At 38.7% G+C, this 22,725-nt stretch overlaps 2 non-coding genes and 1 pseudogene across 2 annotated transcripts; 1 reads left to right on the top strand and 2 right to left on the bottom strand.

The window, feature by feature from the left end:
* Positions 1–6,686: 6,686 nt before the first annotated feature.
* On the bottom strand, positions 6,687–17,388 carry LOC101447122 (RNA-binding protein 27-like; annotated as a pseudogene).
* Positions 17,389–18,591: 1,203 nt separating this feature from the next.
* On the top strand, positions 18,592–18,673 carry TRNAS-GCU (transfer RNA serine (anticodon GCU)). The gene has a single exon. It is a non-coding gene; the product is annotated as a tRNA-Ser (tRNA).
* Positions 18,674–20,820: 2,147 nt separating this feature from the next.
* TRNAM-CAU (transfer RNA methionine (anticodon CAU)) lies at positions 20,821–20,892 on the bottom strand. The gene has a single exon. It is a non-coding gene; the product is annotated as a tRNA-Met (tRNA).
* Between the last annotated feature and the right edge of the window lie 1,833 nt (positions 20,893–22,725).

Raw genomic sequence — 22,725 nt, 5'->3', positions numbered from 1 at the left:
TGATGGTAAGTGACCCCAAAAAGGGACCAGTCATTGCATACTGGACCATGGAAATGAGAAAGGACAGGAGCCTCCAGAGGCTACATCTTCCCAAAGCTGACAGGCTTCATCCTGTAGGGTTTAAATGCTGTCTGGAACTCTTCAGGAGCCATTTACATAGAAACAGCATTCCTCTTTGCGGAATAGGCAGGTTCCTCCCTGTTCTGCTGTTAGCCTGTCTAGGGCTCTGCAATTTTGCAACACCGTAACAGCAAGGGAGTCTATTTGTTGTCTAAGGCCTTCTAAGGCACATGTAGTTTCTTCTGTGCTGTTGGTTAACTCTAGGGATAGATTGTAGGAGAACTGCTGGGTTTAGTGTACACTGCCACCTTCAATTCCCACAGTGGAGGTTATGCCTAGGAAAGCTAAAAGAGAACTGAGGAGAGGCATTGCCCTAGACATACTCACAAAGACAAAACAGGCAACTAGACAAGCATGTGGCAAGCAAAATAAAGACAATACGTAAGAGAGCCGTCCTTTTATCTCACTGACACATTCATTAATGACTTGGAAAATAAATTAAGTTTGCAAAGAATTTGAACATGTTCAATATCCTTCTGCATATGACCTAGAATAGAAGAGTTCTTATTATATTCATCAGGTATATAGGTACAGCACTTAATACTAATCAATGCATTAATCAATGCACAGGTCCCTCTTTGAGCTGTAGCTAATAGATACAGGGTCCAGGATTGCAATACCGTACACATTGTCTCTCCCTGGGAGCAGGACATAATGCCAATTGTGTTTATTTAAGTTCTCCTCACATTACTCTGGTAATTATGCTCCCCTTGGTATATCCTTCACACAGCCGACATGCTGCAGCACCATTAGCCCTTGGAGGGAAGCTCCAGTGTTTCACTATCCTGGTGCACAGTGCCCTTTGACAGTATGAAGCAGAGCCAATCTGGAGGCAATGTCCATTGTACTTCTGGTCATATGAGCCATTGCTGGTTGCTACAGAAGTGTAAAACAGCAACATACTTTCCATCCACTTCAGGAGCATGTCCAGAGATGCATCGTAGTGACCAACCTAGCCAATAACTTAGGTGGAAAGGCACCATGCAGTGCACTAGAGCCCTGGTTTTAATGCACAAGAGAGTTTGACAATACTTAAGTCTGTCTCTTATAATTTTTATTTATTTTCTAATTGTTTTCAATGCAGGATATAACATATTAAATGAACTAAATATTTTTAGTACTTTACTTTTCACTTATATAACCTTACCTTGATTACATTAATGAACAAGTATTTTACTTTAGTAGTACAGGGGGAAATTTTTATTCTCCATTATCTTATGATAATTTAAGATTCCCAATGGAATCAAGATTGCTTCCCCCCATTTTAGGGACTTGGGAATTGTCCTGAATGATGTTGCAATGACAGATACAGGCCATTATATAGTTTGTCATAACTTGCAAAATTGTGCAGGAGAGAGTGTAAACTACAATTTAAACTATAATCCACGTTTAGTGGCAATGCTCCAAAATGTGTTTATCAATTGTAGCAAATGTACCACACTAATGAACGATGTTGTTATTGTGGGAAAATATGGAATGGGTAGTGTAGCAGTTTGATATTATTGATGAATTCCAAAAAGAAATTTGAATTATGTTTGTAAACTGGTCTTTTCCTCTGGGCATATGAGATTATATTAGATTCAGAGGTTTACTTGATTAAGTAATCAAGTAAAGCTCTTGTGTCAGTAGGGCACTGAGTACCCACCCCTTGGTGGGTGGGGACTCACAGATAAAAGGCATGGCAAAGGACAGAGCTGAGGGTTTTTAATGCTGGAGTTTGATGCTGAAGTCTTAAGCTAAAGCCCCGGGAAAGAAACAGAGCCATTTGCCTGATAGTCTACAGCTGACCTTGTGGAGAAAACAAGGGAGCTGAGCCCAGAAGAACCCAGGAACTTGAACCCTTGTAGACATCAGCAGCCATTTTGCCCCAAATAGACATTGGTGAGGGAAGTAACTTATGCTTTATGGCCTGGTATTTGTAAGCTCCTACCCCAAATAAATACCCCTTAGAAAAACCAACCAATTTCTGGTATTTTGCATCAGCACCCCCTTTGGCTGACTAATACAGGTAGGGAGTGGAGCATATGGGAATCCCCTATATTTTTAGTATAGCATTTATGTAATCTACGTATCTTTAAAAAAATAAAAAGTATATTAAAAGAAAAGATTGTCTTTCCTCAAAACCACCTTAATATATGCTGATTGAGGTAGTTTCTGAGAGGTTTCTCTGGTTATGCTGTTTTTTTTTGTTGTCAATATCATTTCAGGTTTTTATTTAATAACAGCTTCCTGGCATCAACTATTTAAGAATTTTGGTTTATACAATGTTTTTACAAACTTCCTATAACTATCCATAACCACGAAGACTAGTTGCTTTTACCTCTGAATAAGGTTATTAAATTATAGTTGCAAGCAACGAAATTTAATTAATCTATTTAAGTTCTGATGTACATTCCTCATTCTGTTCTATGAAAACTAGTCATTGCACTTTAGGACAGAGCTATATTTTCTTCTTTAACATAATCTCATTAAACATGAATTTACAATTTTCACTATCTTAAAGATTTAATACCTTTAATGCTAATTTAGGACTGTATTAGTCAGCCAAAGGGGTGCTGATGCAAAATACCAGAAATTGGTTGGTTTTTATAAAGGTTATTTATTTGGGGTAGGAGCTTACAGGTACCAGGCCATAAAGCATAAGTTACTTCCCTCACCAAAGTCTATTTGGAGCAAGATGGCTTCTGATGTTTGCAAGGGTTCAGGCTTCCTGGGTTCCTACATTCCTGGGGCTTGCTTTACTCTGGCTTTAAGGTTCCTTCTTTCAGGGGCTGGCCTCTCTTTCCTCTGCGTGCTGACTTCCCAGGGCTCCAGTTTAAGTCTTCAGCATCAAACTCCAAAATCAAAATTCTAACATTAAAAGCCCCAACTCTGTTCTTTGCCACGCCCTAATCATAACTCAGTCATGCCCAGGTACAGTTCAGATTACAAGCATAATCCAATATTTCTTTTTGGAATTCATCAATTATATCAAACTGCTACAAGGACAGACTTCAATTTCATTAAACACAAAATTAAAATTTTTATCATCTTAAAGTTTTAATACATATAATGCTCATTTATTTCATTAGTATCCTATAAACCTAGGAGATTACACTCAAGCTAAGTAAATTGGAATAATTATAGTTATGCAAGAGATGTTCTTTTTTTTTCTCCCTCCACTGGAGACTAAAACCTCTTTTTATTTCTTTAATCCAATTCTAAAATTGTGAATAACCTTAAAAGCATACTGACTGCCAAGTTCTGGAATTTATCATAATTGTTTAATTTTTTAAATTATAATTTAGGAAAAGATCTTTCCATAGCTTTCAAGGACTTTTTCTTTACTTACTGAAATTTAGTAATTGGATTAAGTACCCTCATTTTAAGGCTGTTTAAAGGTTTAAATTGGGGAATTACATGACAAACTGATTCTAAATTCCCCTACCTAGTAGTTAAGAGTTTTAAGCTAAACTTATATTTCTCTATCTTGTTACACCTACCCCTTCCCACATAGTTTTGGCAAAGAGGGGGAGGTCCTGGGGGGGGCGAGGTGTTAGGTCAAGGAGCTTAGGGAAAACTATTTTTACCTTTCCTAATAGTTTCTATATTCAGATTTATATATGACCTTTCTGTCCTGCTTAATTCTATAATTTGGGCTCCAGGAATATTCATTTACATATAAGTGCTTATTTTAACTTTTGTCAATTTGAATAGCATTCTTGTATGAATTTTCATTTGTCTATTTGATATTACCATCCCTATGTATAAAAATAAAAACTGAATAGGCACACACACATAGAAAGTTAGACACAAAAATACAACTCATTAATGTTACTTATAATTTTCATTCTCTTACAAAATAAGTTTAACTATAAAATAATGTTATATTCAAACTATCACTTTGAAGCCTATTTCTGATTATGCTAATCCGCACTGTGACTCTGCAGTTTTGCTTAAGAATTTCATTCTTTTAAGTTATTGGCTTATAAACAAATTCTTTCCAATGCTTTCAAATACAATCCACATAGTTTTCCTTTACTTCAGAGCTTTGCTTACTTTCCATTGCACTTTGACAGGCCTTCTAGACCTGGGGGGTGGGAGTCGGGAGAACCGGGAGGGGAAACAGGACAGTCAAAGGCGTAGCCCACCCTGGCTCAGCAACTCCTTCAGCCGACGTGGCCACCGCAGAATGGGGAAGGGCTTGGTCTCCTGGTCCAGCCTGTTGGGTCCTGGGTCCCGGACAGATGGAAATCAAAGCTCTTTGTACGCAGAACCCCATACATTGGTAATACGGGAGGATTTCCTTGAAATCACATCCCCTCGGAGTGTTAGGTAACCGTGCCTGGCCTAAGCGAAGAATTGGGACTCTAGTCACGATGTTTTCATATTGATAGTTTTATTAACTAGAAAGTGTGAGGGAAATCATATATCGTGCCTTTAAACATACTGAGAGAGGAAATTGATTCAAAATTATTAGATTTAGTGTAACCTGGAAATGTTCTATCCATCCCATTATCTGGAGGAACAAAAGTCTTGCCATGGTGTGTCTGTAGTGTAGTGGTTATCACATTTGCTTAACACGTGGAAGCTCCTTGGTTCGAGACCCGGAGGAAACAGTGCTCTATTTTCCACCATTTAGCATGTAAATTCCCAAGGATGTACAAATATTTACATGGTCGCAAAGTCGCGCCAAGAGCGACCGCTGGCTCTCTTCCGAGTTCTCGAAGCCAAACGGTTTCGAAGACATTTAAGGGTTTCTAAGAAGGAAATCCACGTAGAAACGGACCAAATTAATTTCAAAATTTAGTTACTTTTCTTTCTCTCTCCCTTCCTTCTTAGTAAGAAAGGGAAGCAAGAGAGGGTAGGCAGTGGTCTGTGCCCAAAAGACAAATCGCTGCAGGTCCTGGGGCCAGGAAACTTGTTTATTCATCTCGCCCTCCTCCCTTCCACACACACATACTCCGTTCCTTCTCACCTCCTCCCCATTAAATCCTATACTGCAAAGTTTTTGAAAACTATTCTGAATAGGGGAAAAGAATATCCTGGAGATGGATGACATCGTTTGCCTGACACCTGGTAGAGTCGCCTCTTGTTTTTCTTTTGTTGGCTTGTTTGCCTTTTTGCGTCATTGCCCGTAAGTGGTTTTGGGGCAGCGTACTTGGCCCAGTGGTTAGGGCGTCCGTCTACCACATGGGAGGTCTGCGGTTCAAACCCCGGGCCTCCTTGACACGTGTGGAGCTGGCCCATGCTCAGTGCTGATGTGCCAAGGAGTGCCCTGCCACGCAGGGGTGTCAACCCCTGCATAAGGGAGCCCCACGTGTAAGGAGTGTGCCCCATAAGGAGAGCCACCCAGCCGGAAAGAAAGAGCAGCCTGCCCAGGAATGGCACCGCACACACGGAGAGCTGATGCAACAAGATAATGCAACAAAAAGAAACACAGATTCCCGTGCCGCTGACAACAACAGAAGCAGACAAAGAAGACGCAGCAAATAGACACAGAGAACAGACAACCGCACCGGGGGCGGGGGTGATAGGGGAGAGAAATAAATAAATCTTTAAAAAGAGTGGTTTTGTTTGTTTGTTTCCTAAATGAAGGAATGGTACACCTCAAAGGCTTACTGGTTATTTGGATGTCTTTTGAGTAGGACCTGTTCAAATCCCTTACAAATAGACATAACAGTGAAATTAGAAAAATAATTAATGTGTTAGAGATAGGCAAGTATTTTGTAAAAGGAGGAAAGAAACAGAAACCATAAAAGAAGGACTGATATTCTGTAATTCATCAAAATGAAACACCTTTTACATCAGAAGATTCAGTTAGGAGAGGGTAAACACCAACCACAGATCCAAAGAACATAATCATAATACATGTATTCTAAAAGCTCTTGGATCCAGAGGATCTAGAGAAGTTCTATTATTCAATAAACGAAAAGAAAAATGTAATAAGCAAAAATCACAGAGACTTAGATTAGATCAGTACTGGGTTACCAGGGGCTAGAGAAGGATAGTGGAAGTTATTGGTTGAAGAGTATATAGTTTTAGTAATGTTAGGTTATGGTAGCACAGTATTGTTGAGTAAGTGTATTCCTGGGGGTTCTCTAGGGAAACAGAACCCACAGGAGATTCTTATAAATAGTATGAGATTTTACAAAATTGTCTCACGTGACTGTGGGATGCACAGGTCCAAACTCCATAGGGCAGGCTGCAAGTCAGGGACTCAGATGAAGGTCATTGTCGAATTCCCCAGGAGATGCTGGGTAGTTGAAGTAGAAGTGGAGAGTCTCTCAATGCTGAAATCATTTCTCCTTTTAAGCCTTCAGGATTGGATGAATTTTCATTTCTCTATTTGATATTACCATCCCTATGTATAAAGATATAAACTGAACAAATAGGCACACACACATAGAAAGTTAGACACAAAAACACAACTCACTAATGTTACTTAAAATTGCGTGTTTCAATCTCCTCATTTGGTTACATGTAACCAGTCATCTATGCAAACCAACTCATTGATGGCTAAAGTGGTGAAATGCCCATGTATTACAATAAGCCTTGTGCTTCCTTGACCAAACAACTGGGCACCATTACCTGGCAGAATTGACACAGGAGTCTATCACAGATGTTTCAAATTCATGTTTCAATTGTGAGGTCTTTCTTCCACGCTTTTTCAAAGTTTTCTTTAGGTTTGCTCTCTCTTCTGGATTTTATTTTTATTTCTAGCTTGAATATTAATATCTTTTGGCATTCTTTTTGTTTTTCTAATACTTCTTGCTCTCCATTTCCTTATACCTGGTTGTAACTTCATTGCTTCTTGTTTCTTTTGAAGAACTTAAATATCTTGAGATTTAGACCCTAATCAAAGTTTTGAAGGTTTCTTTAAGTTTGAGAAGCACTGAAATATGTTTGGATAGCCTGGAGCTGAAAACACGTGGCAATCATTTCCACATCACCAGACTGATTGAACAAGTATGTTGTATCACTCTGGTTACCACTTGCATGCCCAAGATGATGCTCAACAGAAACTGTGTTAAGAGAGATGCAAATAAGTAAGTAAGTAAATAAAAGAACATATGCACCTGATATCTGCAGCTTCTTAAACGTCTTCTGGATGCCTCCAGGTACCATTGAGGGAGGGGTCTGGGCCACCTGCACCTGCTGCTGCTGCTGAAGGTGCTGTGACAGGTGGCTAAGTGTTTACTGCTGTTTTAGGAGCAACTGTGTTGGAGTCTGCAGTGCTGGTTGCTCATTATTTTCCCTAAGCCATAGGACTCGAATGAATCAGCTGTTATAAATACTTCTTTGCTGGCGATGGCTTTCCTGGCTTCCTCATTGGTGAGATATTGAATGAGTATTGATTCTGGATTACCCTTAAAAGCAACCTGCATATTAACAATAGTTGTACATGTGCTGAAACATTCATTGAGCTTGGTAATGTTTTCAATTCCTGAGAGATTTTCTTGACTTCTAATTTGGTGTTTGTATATTGATTTTTTCACAAGAATCCTGGTTTAGTCTGCTTTTTATTCAATTGCTTTTCCAGGCCAGATTTCTTTGTGAGGAACCCTTCTAAATCACTCATAGCTTTTTTTCAGCGAGCTGGTTCAAGAACTACCCTGGTTATGTTGCTAATAATTGGAACAGGAACTGGTGGTTCAGTCTGGATGTCAATGCTAGCAGCTTTTGGATTTGCATCCAAAGCTCCAGATGTTAGGTCAATCAGGTTTGGGTGTCGGGTCTGTGTTCTTGAAAAGAACTGTCCAAACTGAGATATAACAGAATTGTTAATACTAGGATTCTGGGTTATAACCCCGTGTTTCATATGTACCAGACAAGTGGGGCTGCAGACTAGGTATGGTACTGAATGGAAGATCCCTTGAGGTTGTGAGATGGGACCAAACGAACTGCCAACAAGGAGGCAGTGTGCCCAGTGAAGTCGCTCAGTGGCAGCAGCACCATGTTCAGGAGAGTACATGGCTGGTGCTCTGGTACTGTATAAAGGAGGTTCTGGGGTGAAGGAGAAGTAGACTTGTTCCACTGGTGCAAGACTGAGCACTGCATATGTTCCAGTCTGGTCATGGTTGTTTATCAAGCTTGACCATAGTACAGGTGGTCTTGGTGTGGAAAGCCCAATGGTAGGTGGTGGCTGGCCATGTCGTTGGAGAACAGGAAGTCTTAGACTGTGGCCTGGTATCAGGAGTATTAAGAATCCAGGAGGTGGTGGAGGAGAAAGCCCAGGAGGAGGTGAGAAAGCAGAGCAATTTCATCAACACCCATGGGATCATTTCCTGTTGCAGGAACCTGTATGAACGCAGAGGTGAAAAGGAAAACATGAAAGACACAGCACAACAGAGCTCAGGGGACCATCATCTCCGAAGAAATGGGGCTATTTATTCTTTATTAAACTGTCCTTTTCCTTTTATATCTTTTTGCTGACCTACTTAATACATTCTCCTTATCCAGCTCTGGCACTGATTGCCACGCCCACCTCCTTCCCCTCCTGCTCTGAGACACAGAACAGGAGTTAAGGGAATGCTGAGTTCTTCTTAATCTCAAGTACACGTGGTTATTCTCTGGATCATCATTCTTTGTGCTGTTTTCCCAGATGTTGACTGCGCCTTAACCAAGGCCACAGCATTCTCACAATCCCCCCTTTTTTATTTAAACAAGTGGCTGTGCCCATCTTAGGTTGCTTTCCTCTGAAAGTCTTACCCATCATTGACTACCAACTGAGCCATGATTATTTTAGGGGTACTTTTGTGTCAATCCGGCCTGGATCTGGATCAGTTGTAAGGACTGTATTTGTGCTTGTAACCACATTTTTATGCAATTGTACATAATAATGAGACTCACAAATAATAGTAGGAATCCTCCAATCATTGCCAGAGAGGGAGTTTGGATCAATTTAAATTTATCACTCCACCAATGAAATGGGTTAATAGCTTTTAGGTTGGATGATAGTTTGTTCCCAAAATCCATAGATTGAATATTCAGTGTATTTTGTGACATGTCTAATGCTTGTTTTTGCAACTTTAAAATATCAAGAGTTAAGTTATGCTTATATCCCAACAAATGATTCTGAATTTCTGACCAATTGTAATGACTATTATTAAAAATGGTATGATACAAAAGTTAGACTCATTCCAATCAGATTTAATATTTTGTCTCAGCTGTAAATTATACACAATATCTCCATGGTGAATTATAGCATTTTCTAAATCCTTAACACGATTAATTAATTCTAAATCTACTTTAGTTTGACTATGCCACATGTCACTAGCATTTTTGTGCCAATGATTAACGTATTCCTTAGTATTAACAGAATTATGTAATGCTACCCCAGCAACAGAACCAGCAATAATCATTCCAATTAATGCAATGATTCCTGCTATTAGTAACCCAATACAGCCCTTAGTAGGTTTTGGGAGTGAGCTGCCATGGACGAGGCAGCATGACCGGCAACCACACTTCATGCCTCCGTTGAGCCAGGAAAACGGTGTTATTAGGATGCAGCCAGACACTGGAAGAAACACAGGTTCTAAGAGAACAATCAGAACAATGAAAACTGGTATCATTAACAGTAAGGTAGCCATGTGTCTAAACACTAAAGGATCCTGCACACATGCCTTCAAAATTTTTTTCTCCCCCTTATCCAATTTCACTTGTTTAGAAGCATTAACTCCTTTATGCACCAATATGGGTTGCAAAGGCAATAACCATTTGCATAGATTATGTTGAGTAACGTTTACCGAATCATCCCAGGTTGTGGAATGTATTTTCCCAAATTATGTCATTTGATCTTGTCACTATTTGCTGAAATATTTTTCTAAAGTTATCCATGGGTATATTTTAGATGCAGTAGTAATAGCAGTGGTCTTTTAACACCAACATTCCAAGGAATGTTCAGTCCAACAGGAAGTGGAGCTCTCGCAGGGGCCCGATCCCATACTATTTCATAGGAATCATTAAAAGACTGAACTGCATTATGACAATAAAACCAATCATTGGCCGCGGATGTTCAAGATGACTCACAAGAATGATTGAGCCAACTGATTTTAGTAAATGATATAGATAATGACAAATAATGCAGTACCTTCAATAGTAATTAAACTTCTATTATGGGGCATGAAGCAAGGGAAAGGGTCGACACACAAAGGATGATGTATAAAAGGAAATGTAGCATTTTCTAAAGTTCTCCCTTCCTCTTCAAGATGTAAGTGTAAACGACCATCAGTAGGTCCCAGAAACCCTTGTATTTCATTGAGATATACAGGATAAGAAATATCTGCTCATGTAAGAGCTTCAATAAGGGAGGATTTGGAATGTAAGCCCAATATGTATAATTTTCATTTGTACTTACTTTATGCAGAGCAGTCACGAGGCTTAATGTGACGAGAAGCTATCCAACACTCTTCTCCATCCTCTAAAAACAAGAGCATACCCTCGACCCCACACTTTTACCATGGCAGGGTACCATGTATTATCTAAAATCTTTTTATATATATCAGGTGTTGAAGATTTTTACAATATCCAGCTGCTGATGTATGAGTGTTAGCCTGAATGTTAAGAATGTTCAGGGTGCAAAGGGCTTTACTTAATGTAACTGCTGACTGAAAATCATTAATTAAATTCATCTGTGTTATGTCTACAGGGGATACCCCTTTATTTCCCCCTATTTTATTTAAAGATTTATATAAATAGGTTTTTAAAAATACCATTAGTTCTTTCTAACATAGCTTGTCCTTGGGGCTTATAGGGGATTCCAGTACTATGTTGGATATTCCATGCTTTACAAGAATTAGAAAATGATTTACTAGTATATGCAGGGCCATTGTCAGTTTTAATCTTATTAGGCACGCCCATAATAACCATAGTGGCAAGGCAATGATGAATAACATGTTTTGCAGTGTCTCCTGTCATGGCAGAAGCCTAAGTAAATCCACTACATGTATCTACAGTTACATGGATATATGCTAAGCTGCCAAAAGTAAATCAATCTTCATACTTTTAGAAAGATAAGCAGTCTCAATATGGTTAAATAGTATAGCAAACATAGGCAGAATCAGCTACTATATTAATGGGTTCATGTATCAGAAAGTTATTGAATAACAGCTGACACCTCTGCTTTTTGGGGTGAGGTTTGTTTAGTATCAATAATTTTTTTGTGTGGGTCCATAGTATCTAGCTTTTCCTTTTCCATTTGTAAAATATATATACTAGCATTTTTTATTGGCTGGTCTCATACTATTACATTGGTGATAAAAGCTGTGTTTTGAAAAAATGTTAGAAATTTATTTGATGGTCAATGTGTATCAAGTATCCCAATAAAATTAGAAAGAACAGTCTACCGTAATAAATTGTTTTGCTATAATTCAGTAAATACTTTTGTTTCCAAGGGAATGATAATTTTTTCTGGATCCTAGGCCCATCAAAACCACGATTAATCACAATGCACTTTTGTTTACTATTATACTGAAACATTGGTAAATTTTCAGGAATTTTATACACTCTAAGTATTCATATGAAATTTTACTCATACAATTTTAATTAACAGAGGGTTAAAGAATTCCATTTAATTTTATAATACTTTCAAACACTTTCCATTCAACTTATAACATATTAAAGGAACTTAACTATTTTATCATTTTACTTTTTTCAAGGTAAAAGAACAAATCTTTTGCAAGGGTTCTAAATAAAAAGATACTTTTCAGGATTTTACTTTGAGAAAGCAAGTTTGAACATTATGTTCCTTTAAAAATGATAAGACTTGGTTCTTCTTAGAAAACCAAGGAAATGATAAGGTTAAACTATAAGAAGCTATTTTGATAAAACAGACTTTCTTCGTATACTGATTATTCAGGAGAAAAACCCTTTATAAACTTTTACTAAAACAGACTAATGACTTAAGAAACTTTGAGAAAAAACAAAATTTTAACTTTGCATCAGTGTACTCTTTGATCCTAAAGCTTTTAAAATTTTATAGATAGAACCATCAAATCTTATTCAACTTTAAACATAAAAATTCCTTTTCCACGAACCTTCTGCACTTTATGTATTCATTCAGGTTTTGCCCCACATTTTACTTTTTCTTAATAATGAATCATTTTATCTTAGGACAAAATTATTTTCTGTTTCCTTAATAATAAAAACATATTCTATACGTCCTACATACATAAGTTACCAAAATGATTTTGGAAATTGTTTCCAAGCAAACTTCTTAAACATACGATTACCATCAACGCTAAACAAACTTGTTAAAATAATGATTCAATTTGGTCATATGCAAATATAACTTTTCTTTTTTTCAAATACCTAGGAGCATGCAATACTAGAAACAGTTTTGAGAAACAAGTTGGCAGGGGAGGCTGGCTGCCAATATGCTTTCCCATTATAAAATTACTTTTTGTTGTTATTATCAATTCAGTTTTCATTTAATAATGACTTCTTGGAATTAGCCATTTAAACACATTAATTTAAACAATGCTTCCATAAACTTATTATTATTTATAACCATATAGACTGTAATTATATTATCCTAAGACAAATTTTACTTTTACAGAACATATTCCCTTACCCAAAATTACCACAATACCCTCTATAACTTACCACACGCATTCAAGTCCTGTCCTGCCTAAGTTCTTTCTGATTTTATGAAAACCAGCTGTCTTATTTTAGGATAAAACACACTTTTTTGAACAAACTTATCAAATTTTAGTCAGCACTTCTACAAACTTTTACCTTTCAAAGTATTTATTTAAGTTTTACATCCTTATTTTATTTTGAGAAGAAAAATAAAATATTCATTTCAATTTAGGCAAGAATCATTTTTATGAAGAGACATAGTAATTTCATTAATCATGACTTACCATTTTTATCATTGTAGAGATCTCATTAACATTTAAACTTAAGTATTAATATAAGCACTTATTTAATTTTTGACCATTTGAATAGAGCTCTTTTAGAAATTTTTATCAATTTATAGTATCATCCAGAGGTATTAAAATATACACTGACATGGAACAAACAGACAAACCCCAAAACAATGACAAGATACCAACAGAAACATAAAGTTTATAATTTGCTTGTAAATTTTACTTTCTTACTTTTTTGGTATAGCTATTTTTAAGCTCTCCATCATTTTACATATTAGATTTTACTGCTTTTAAGATTTCTTCTGGAATCCATGTTGCTTATAGCATGCAAGCTTGTTCTAGGAAACACTTTTATTAGTAATCAGCAACCAGTTAGGATAACTTGAGCAGCATAAATGCAGTTAAGCTTTTATTTAGCAATTTAGACAGTTAACGCACATTTTTTGGATTATTACTCTTTAAGACTACTTGAAGTTTAGAAGTAAGCTATGGATTCAAAACTGAAAATTCCTTTTAACATCTTGATAAAAATTTTGTACTAATTTTATTAATTTGGCTAAATAGGTCCAATCGGAATCAGCCTGGAAACAAAACAGAACACTAATGTCATGTTTTCCTCCTCTTCAGCGGCTTAATTCTATCAGCCCCCACTAGCCCACAGCCACATTATCAATGTAGGCAGCAGAGGCTTTGCACAGTTGCTGCCAGAATAGTTTCCTTATCTTAGTCAACACTCCAACAGTTTTCTTACATGCGTGATTTCACTGACAAGGGCTTTATTTAGCACTTTTGCCTGTAACCTATACAATAATGGCTGCTGTAAAGGCTCATAAGCTCCAGTTCCAGTAAGCATATCTAAGGGGATAGGCTCATGATTAAAGTGCACCCACCCCTGAGGGCTTTGTGCATCAGGTGGTTGCTGGGTAACTATAACAGGAAAAGCATTCATTAATTTAGCTGCATCAAGATCACCTTCTCGGGCTCCTTGAGAAATTCCCTTCATAAACCTGTTTGTCCTTGAGCAAGATCTACCCTAATGGAATAACCTGGAGGAGTATTCATATCCTGTTGAAGTAACGCAGTAAAATATTCTTTTGGAGGAGGGGCAGGCCATTTTTCTTCCTCCTTGTTATTATCTAATGCAAAAGTCCCGTAATTAGTGGGAGGTTGCTGAGTAATTATTACTGGAAAAGCATACAAAATTTTTGCTGCTTCTAAATCCCCCTCTCGAGCAGCTTGCAACACTCCCTTCATCAGCCCAGTTTGAGCTGGAGTCACACTTATTTTTCTACATAACCACGGGGAGTAGACATGTCTTACTGCAGCATGGCTGCAAAATATCCATGAGAAGGAGGAGCAGCATTGGTAAGAGTTGCCTTATTAGAATCCAAACAGCTTTGTTTGATATTAAAGGTACCATAATTACCAGGTAGCAGAGAGGTCTGAGTTTAATTTCTAACGGAACCTAAAATATACTCATTTTTCTTCGTCAGACCCCTCATTGTCAGTATCAGAAGAAGAGGCGTAAGAAGAATCGTTGTCAGCTGAGTCACTTTGCAAAGGCTGTAAAACCACAGTTAGAGAATTTATTAATGACCGGACCTTAAAAGGAATAGAAGTACCATTTTTATAAGCTTTTCTTAACGTTTTCAACACTTTAAGCCATTGATCTACATTAAGTAATTGTTGTCCCTGTGGTTGAAACCACAGACAATGGGAATCTACTAATCTAAATAATTCTGTAAGAGTTTTCTGTTTCACTCTTTCTCCACTACCGTTCAGCAATGTTTTAAGCAACTGAGCATGCTCACTCCATTGTGAATGAAAGTTCCCCATTACCCTGATGCTGCAGGGGACAGTTCGTCTGTCTTACCGATTCATCTGGTACCAGTTCGTCTGGAAATCCCCGGACTCCGCTGACATTCAGGTCCCTGTTCGGGTGCCACTTGTTGCAGGAACATGTATGAACGAGGAGGTGAAAAGAAAAACACAAAAGACACAACACAACGGAGTTCAGGGGACATTCATCTCCAAAGAAATGAGGCAATTTATTCTTTATTAAACTGTCCTTTTATAACTTTTTTGCTGACCTACTTAATACATTCTCCTTATCCAGCTCTGGCACTGATTGCTACTCCCACCTCCTTTCCCTCCTGCTCTGAGATACAGAACAGGAGTTAAGGGAATGCTGAGTTCTTCTTAACCTCAAGTACACGCGGTTATTCTCTGGATCATCATTCTTTGTGCCCTTTTCCCAGATGATGACTGTGCCTTAACCAAGGCCACAGCATTCTCACAATTTCCATGATCAGACTGACAAAGGTTACCATGTACACAAAATCCTCTTTTATTATAATCCCTGCATTCACTCTTTGGTGGTGGGTTGGTACCAAAATATTTGGAAGAGCTCTGATTGTTACTGTACTTAGATCAGTTCTCAGTTGTTTTCAGAGTGGTTAGCAGGTGCAATCACAGTTAGTGCTAGAATAGACTGTGCCCTGAGGCACACAGAGTTCAGAGGTGGTGCAAACACAGGAACATAGGAACTCTCCAAGCCGTTCCTTTCACGCTACAATTTTGATCATTCTCTGTGCCCTGCAATGTTCCTATTTGGATCCTGGTCTTTTCTGCATGCCCTACTTCAGCATTAGCCTTTTACTCTGTCCCTCACTCCTACTTCTTCTCCAGTCATACTTCAATTCCATTCATAGTAGCTGCCATAGTCTCTCCATTTGACATCTGTAGCAGTTTGATATTATTAATGAATTCCAAAAAGAAATATTGGGTTATGTTTGTAAGCTGATGTTCTCCTCTGGCATATTAAATTATATTGGATTCATAGATTTACTTGATTAAGTGATTATGTAAACCTCTTGTGCCAGTAGGACATTGAGTCCCCACCCTTTAGTGGGGCCATAAAAGGCATGACAAAGGACAGAGTTGAGGGTTCTTAATGTTGGAGTTTTGATGTTGGAGTTCGATGCTGAAGCTGGAGCCCTGGGAAGAAAGGAAGCGTAATCCCAGAGAGAAGAAATCCTAGGAAGAGAGGAACCCAGGAAGCCTGAACACCGACAGATGTCAGCAGCCATCTTGCTCCAACAAGTGGAAATAGACTTTGGTAATGGGAGTAACTTATGCTCTATTGCCTTGTATCTATAAGCTATTACCCCAAATAAATACCCTTTATAAAAACCAACCAATTTCTGGTATTTTGCATCAGCACCCCTTTGGTCGGCTAATACAGAATTTGGTACCAAGGAGTGGAGAAGTGCTTTTGCAATTACCAAATTGCTAGAACGGTTTTATAAATGGGTAAGAGGTATTTTTTGAAGGAATTGTGAGACGTGTGGAAGAAAAGACCTACAGTGCTTTGAAGAGACTGTTGATAGCGATATGGATGCTAAAGAGACTTTTTATGATGTCTTAGAAGTCAATGATGAAAGTATTATTGAAAACTGGAGGAAAGGTGATCCATGTTTTAAAGTTGCAGAGAACTTAGCAAGATTAACTCCTGGTGTTTTGTGGAAGGCAGAATTTGAAAATGACGAGCCTGGGCATTTAGCTGAAGAGATTTCCAAAGTAAACCCAGAGAATGCAGCTTGGCTTCTGCTTGCAGCCTATAGCAAAATGCTAGATGAGAGAGATATGCTGAGGACTGAACTGTCAGGTACAAAGAAAACAGAAAATGATTCTGGAAATTTCAAGCCTCTGGAAATCAAGCTCCCAGCTGATAGTGTCCCAGTGGGGGACTTAACTAAATTTGGAACTTGTGAATCAGGACTGAAGATGCAGTTATGTCAGAAAGACTTGTGGAAATTCTTACTGTCTGATGGCTTGATCCCCTGCTTCCTGAATGTTAAACCAACAGACTTTTTGAGAGAGCTGTATGAACAAAACCACTGTCAGCCAGGAATAAAAGGAGAAATTAAAGGGAAAACAACTTCAAGAGGAAAATATTGGAAGCTGAAATCTGGAATTAGGACATCACCTTGGGTCAAGAGAGGAACCCCACCCATGTGTACAGAGAGGGTAAGTTTGCCCCAGCAGTTGAAGAGGGTGGATGTTCCAATCTGATGTTCTGGGAGAGTTTTGCTGCTCCAGGGTACAGAGAGGGTAGAGCACATACCCCAAGGATTATGGCAGTTAAAGTCAGCACCCCACAGGTCTGAGAAGGGTGGACCTGTCCCCCAAAGGTTAGGTAAGGCCAGGTGGTCAACCCGTTGCTCTGAGAGGGTTGAGCTTGTATGGCTAAGGTTAGGGGGAATGTTGTCTTCACATCACTGTACTAGGGGGCTTAAGACTCTAACCTGAAGATTGGGTAAGATGTGGCAATCATCCCAACACTCTTGAAGGGAGAGGTCTGGAGCTTGATCAACACCCAGATGCTTGATGAAGGTGGAACCAAGAAAATGGCCATTGGGCAAGCCTGTGGGAAGGGTGGGTTCCCATAAGACCCCAAGGAGAAGACACCATCATCTTAAGAATGACTCTCAGACTTTGAAATGGAACAGAGGACTCCCTGCAGGTTTACTGAACTGTAGAGAAACCGTGACTCATGTTTCCCTCCCAATTTCTCCTTATGTAATGAAAATGTTTATCCTTTGTCCATTTGTGTATTGGAAGTAAGTGAATTGTTTTGTAAGTTTCAAAGGTCTATAACAGACAGGACTTTGCCCCAGGACAAACCGTATTTCTTTAAATTGGTTGTGATATGATTTAGTACTTGCATTGTAACTGATTTGGGGTGGGGTTTTTTGAATATTGTAATGTCTTTTTGGAATTTAGAGGGTGGTGTGAAGCAGTTTGATATTATTGATGAATTCCAAAAAGAAATATTGGATTATGTTTGTAAACTGATCTTCTCCTCTGGGCATATTAGATTATATTGGATTCATAGATTTACTTGATTAATTATATAAACCTCTTGTGCCTAGGGCATTGTGTCCCACCCTTTGGTGACTCAAACATAAAAGACATGGCAAAGCACCCCTTTGGCTGACTAATACAACATCTTTTTCCTTCTCATGTGTCTTTTGTTCTCTAGATTCCAAACAATTATTCTGGGGACTATGATATTTCTTCTGACATCTTGTCCTCTGCTGGTTCCTGAACTATCTCTTCTTTAATTTCGTCTTTTTCTTGGACTGGAGGTTTTGACTCAGATTTGACTTGTTTCCAAAGATGGAAGGTAAATCTTAGTATAGAGACTTTCTAAGAATTTATCCATGCTTTCCCTGCTGTAAATAATTGCTATGCTGTTTCTATCTAATTTATTTGTACTTGTATTTTGTATAGATGTAGTACAGCAATATGTAGTACCTTGTGTCTGGCATAGAGAGTTTGACAGGTGATGTATTTTGTCTTTGATTTTTGTTTATTATCATTAGTATTGGAATTATGAGAATGTTGTAATAATGATTGAATTGATGCATGCACAACTATGTGATTATAGCAAATACCATTGATAGTACACTTTGGATAGATTGTGTTCTTAATTAATATGTATTCATAGAATGGATTGTTTAAAAAGAAAAGAAGAAGAAGAAATCAGAGTAATGTTTTATCATTGTAAAGTCCTAAAAAAGTTGCCAATATAATTATTGGTAGGGCTGTGTTGTAAGACGAGGTGGCCGAGTGGTTAAGGCGATGGACTGCTAATCCGTTGTGCTGTGCACGCGTGGGTTCGAATCCCATCCTCGTCGGCTTACTGTTCTCTAGTGGGTAAACGATACGTTTTCTATACTTTGCAACTCTGCTTTCTCCCACTTCTCTTGCTTTTGGAACTTTCATTTCCCTTCCCTTCTCCGATGTCATCGCTAGCCTAACTGATGATTGGTGCTTATGTTGTCTGCCTTATCCTGCACGTGGGCTGCAGCTGTTAAACCTGGCTCAATCCCTTTCCGCAATCACCGCGTTGCCGTCGAACGAGGCAAGGCTTTGGGCAGATCCTTACTACTGCTCTCCTTGACAATACAGTGTATCACTTTCCTTCCCATCTTCTCAGGGAAGAGTTATTCTTGCTTTTCTTCATTTATGTCACAGAAAAGTGCTACCAGACTCAGTAGGGGGAGACCCTTCATGCTGGCTACTGTGTCCGTCTCATGCTGCCATCCTGTTTATTTAGGACTTTATTAATTTCTTTCATAAAGAGTTGTTTCAGGCTTGACTGTGTCTATCCTTCCCCAGCCTCTGGTATGCTCACTGCTTCTGGGGTGTCTTTGCTTCTAGGATCTTTTAGGAGAATATCTAAGTATGCATATGCACACATACTTAATAAGTACATGCACACATACATATTTTTTATACTTGCACACATGGATGCACATACACATGCAGAAATATATTCTGGTAGTCATGATTTCACACACTTCCAATTCTAATCCATCACCACAGAGTTCTTTCTTGCCTTCCACACCCCATATTTGTATATCCCCTCTTCCACAATGAAAACAATGGCCGAGACTATAGCAACATGTTTAGTCATGTGCTCTATCCTATAAAACACCGTAAATAACTTCAGAATTGCTTTGTCTGTAGAACAGAAAATACCACCCATCATTGTTCCTTTAGGTAACCAGTTTCAGTGATTTCAGATTTATTCTGCATTTGCTTAAAAAGCGTGTACCTGTACTTATTTCCAGTTCTTTCTTATCACACTATAGATATACTTTTTCTTCCTGTACCAGGACGATCGAGTGAACCTGGGACCTCATATGTAGGAAGCTGATGCTTAACCACTGAGCCATATCAACTCCGTGAGGTAAAGGTGCTTGCATTTTTCTTTTATCACTTAACAATGTTTGCTGGAAATTACTCCATATCAGTTGATAGAGGCGTTCCTTATTTATTGTGCTGCAGGGAGCTCCATTGTTTATACATACCAATGCTACCCAACCAATCTCCAGTGCTTGGACATTTAAATTTAGATGAAATGTTTTTGGACAGTAAGTGAGCAAAATAAGTTGAAGACTTATTTAGGGAACCTCTAAATAAGGACATCTTCAAAGTAGCAAAATGAAAGAACAGTAGTCACCTCCATCATCTTATTTCTATTTTTCCATTTGATATTTTCTTGTGTGACCTCTCATTATTTAGAGTGCCAAAGTACGTAGAGGAATTTATATTCTCTTGTCATAGTATAAGAATTAGATGAAAGTGATTTACTTGATAATTTTATGTAAAAAATTTGTTTGCAAATGTCTTACTGAAATTAACTCTTTTTCTGTGCTTTCTCCTGGAATATTGATAGAAAAACTTTGTAATTTTTTCTTTCATTTCGCATTTAACTTCTTTCCTTGTTTTCCCTATAAAGTTCCACGAGAATCTAGCTTCTGCTAAGTATGCAAAGACACAAATTGCGCCCTCGCGATTATTGTAACATGTATTGCTTTAAAGAATTCGCAAAGCGTTCCGGTTTACTCGATTTCAATTTAAAAAATCATGCATAGAAGCGATGAAAGGAATGATCGTGAGCATGAAACTCGTGCCCAAGTAAAAATGCAATACAGTTTTCGGGTAAAAGTTAATGAAAATGTTTTCCCTTCCAGTGTAAAGAAAATACAAAACTAAAATAACGGAGATAGGTGTATGTTGTGGTCCCTGGATGATACAGCTCTGATCTGCTGGAAAAGAACTGTGAATTTGTCACCTCTTCCTGAGTAAGAAATGGAGATTTGCCTCCTTTTGGAAAAGGAGAAGGGAGAAAAAATGGGGCTGGAGGGTGGAGATGCTCAAAGCATCGACAGAGGTCAGATGAAAGAATAGCGATAAGCTTAAGGTGATGTGAACCCGGATTTTTTAAACTAACATGGTATTTTTTTGTGAACTCGCTTGGTTTAAAAAAAAGTCGTAGCAGAGGATGGTTTCGATCCATCGACCTCTGGGTTATGGGCCCAGCACGCTTCCGCTGCGCCACTCTGCTAATATGAGAATTTTAAAAATCTCATTACTTTTCAAATTACTCGTTGCCTAAATGCACCCTTTGTACTCTAAGATGAACGGTTCTAGGGAGAGGAACTAACTTGGTAAACAGCTTCAGCTCCGCCCGGCGGTCGCCGTCTAGGGGCTGCGTCAGGACAGGAAGCAGCGGCTCGCGAGCGGGGTGGATGGAAACGCAAGTGCGGGAGAGGCGCGCGGGCGTGCAGCCCCACGTCGGCGGGGCGCGCCCCCCGTCACCCCGCTAACCCGCCAGGCCCCTTGAGGAAACGCAACAACCAGACACAAGCAATTTTTAAAAATCCCCATGTTCTTTCTATTTCCCCCTTTCTGACCCCTGGGTGGAGGAAAAGGAAATAAGTGAAGCTCCCCAGATTTCACAGAATTAGTCCAGGTAAATCACCAAACAAACAAACACTGAAAACAACAGACTCCAGGGATATCATAACCCAAAGTTGTTAAATAAAAAATAAAAAAAAAAGAAAGAAAGAAAGAAAAGAAAAGAAAAAAAGAAAAGTAAAGAAAAGTTTTTAAAATAACATTATCTAAAAAGTCCAGGTCTTGACATGGACATGAGCGGGTGTAGCTCAGTGTTTGCCACCTGCTTCACACGAGTGAGGTTCGGGGTTCAATCCCCAGGGCTTCCTAAAAATAAAATGGAAAAAAAAAACCCACAAAAACAAAAACCATTAATATCATCTAAAAGGTCCAGTTTTTAGCAACAAGAAATATGAGATATGCAAATAAACAGGAAGTGTGATCCATCTACAGGGAAAAAATGCATTCAATAGAAACCTCAAAAACATTACACTTAAATGAAAGGAAGTCATAAACCATCTGATTTCACTTACATGAAATAGCAAGAAAAGGAAAATGCAGAGACAGAAAGTAGATTCGTCGTTCCAGGTACTGGGGATAGAAACGGGTCTTGATTGCAAATGGACTTGAGGAATATTTTTGGGGTGATTGGAAATGTACTAAAACTAGACGGTGTGGAGATGATGTGGCTCAGTGGCTGAGCACCGGCTTCCCACTGATGGAGTCAGCGTTTCAATCCCTGGCCCCGGGACCTCAAAACTTATAATAGTAATATATATATATATATATATATATATATATATATATATTTATATAAAATCCCACTTACCTCATAAATTCACAGATATTTGTATGTTTACTGAAAGTTTATTATTCAGTAATACTTTTAACCTCTTTGCCTTTTGAAATTTATTATTCAATAGTATACATTTCATCTCTGCCTTCTGAAATTTAGTAGTAGTGGCTTTTAAAAAACTAGATGGTGGTGATAGCTGTAAAGTTTATAAGTGTACCAACATCGAATTTTACACTTAAAATGGGTGAGGCTGGTGTGAAGTGGGGGAAGTGGTCAGTCCCTTTTGTCTCAGCCTCTTCAGGAACAGAAATTATCCCTAGGATCCCGCAGGCTGAGCTCTGGAGAGCGCCCGCTCTTGCCACGGTGGGCTGCGGGGACGTGGCCAGCGAGGGCAAGCCGCGGGGCCAGGGAGAAGCTGCTGGACTAGCCTCTGCGGCAGGTTTTTTTTGTTCCACGGCCCCCTTTGCCAGTCAGGTGAAAACCACAGACCCCTTACTAAGTCCACAGTACACTGTGTATTAATAAAGATTTCACACGCGCACCAGCACGTTCGCACAAGAACAATGTCTTTTTTGAATTTCAGTTCAAGTTTACAGACCCCTTGTTAAGATCCCCTGCCCTACGGAGTCCCTCTCTGGGACATCAAATATCCGTATTTTCTGCGCCACAAAGTTCTGATTCTTTGGAATGTGTCTGGTCAGTTTC

This window comes from Dasypus novemcinctus, chromosome 22 (genome assembly GCF_030445035.2).
Source record: "Dasypus novemcinctus isolate mDasNov1 chromosome 22, mDasNov1.1.hap2, whole genome shotgun sequence".
Lineage (NCBI taxonomy): Eukaryota > Metazoa > Chordata > Mammalia > Cingulata > Dasypodidae > Dasypus > Dasypus novemcinctus.
Note: the sequence above shows the minus strand (reverse complement) of the source record. Positions and strands in the feature narration are given on the sequence as shown.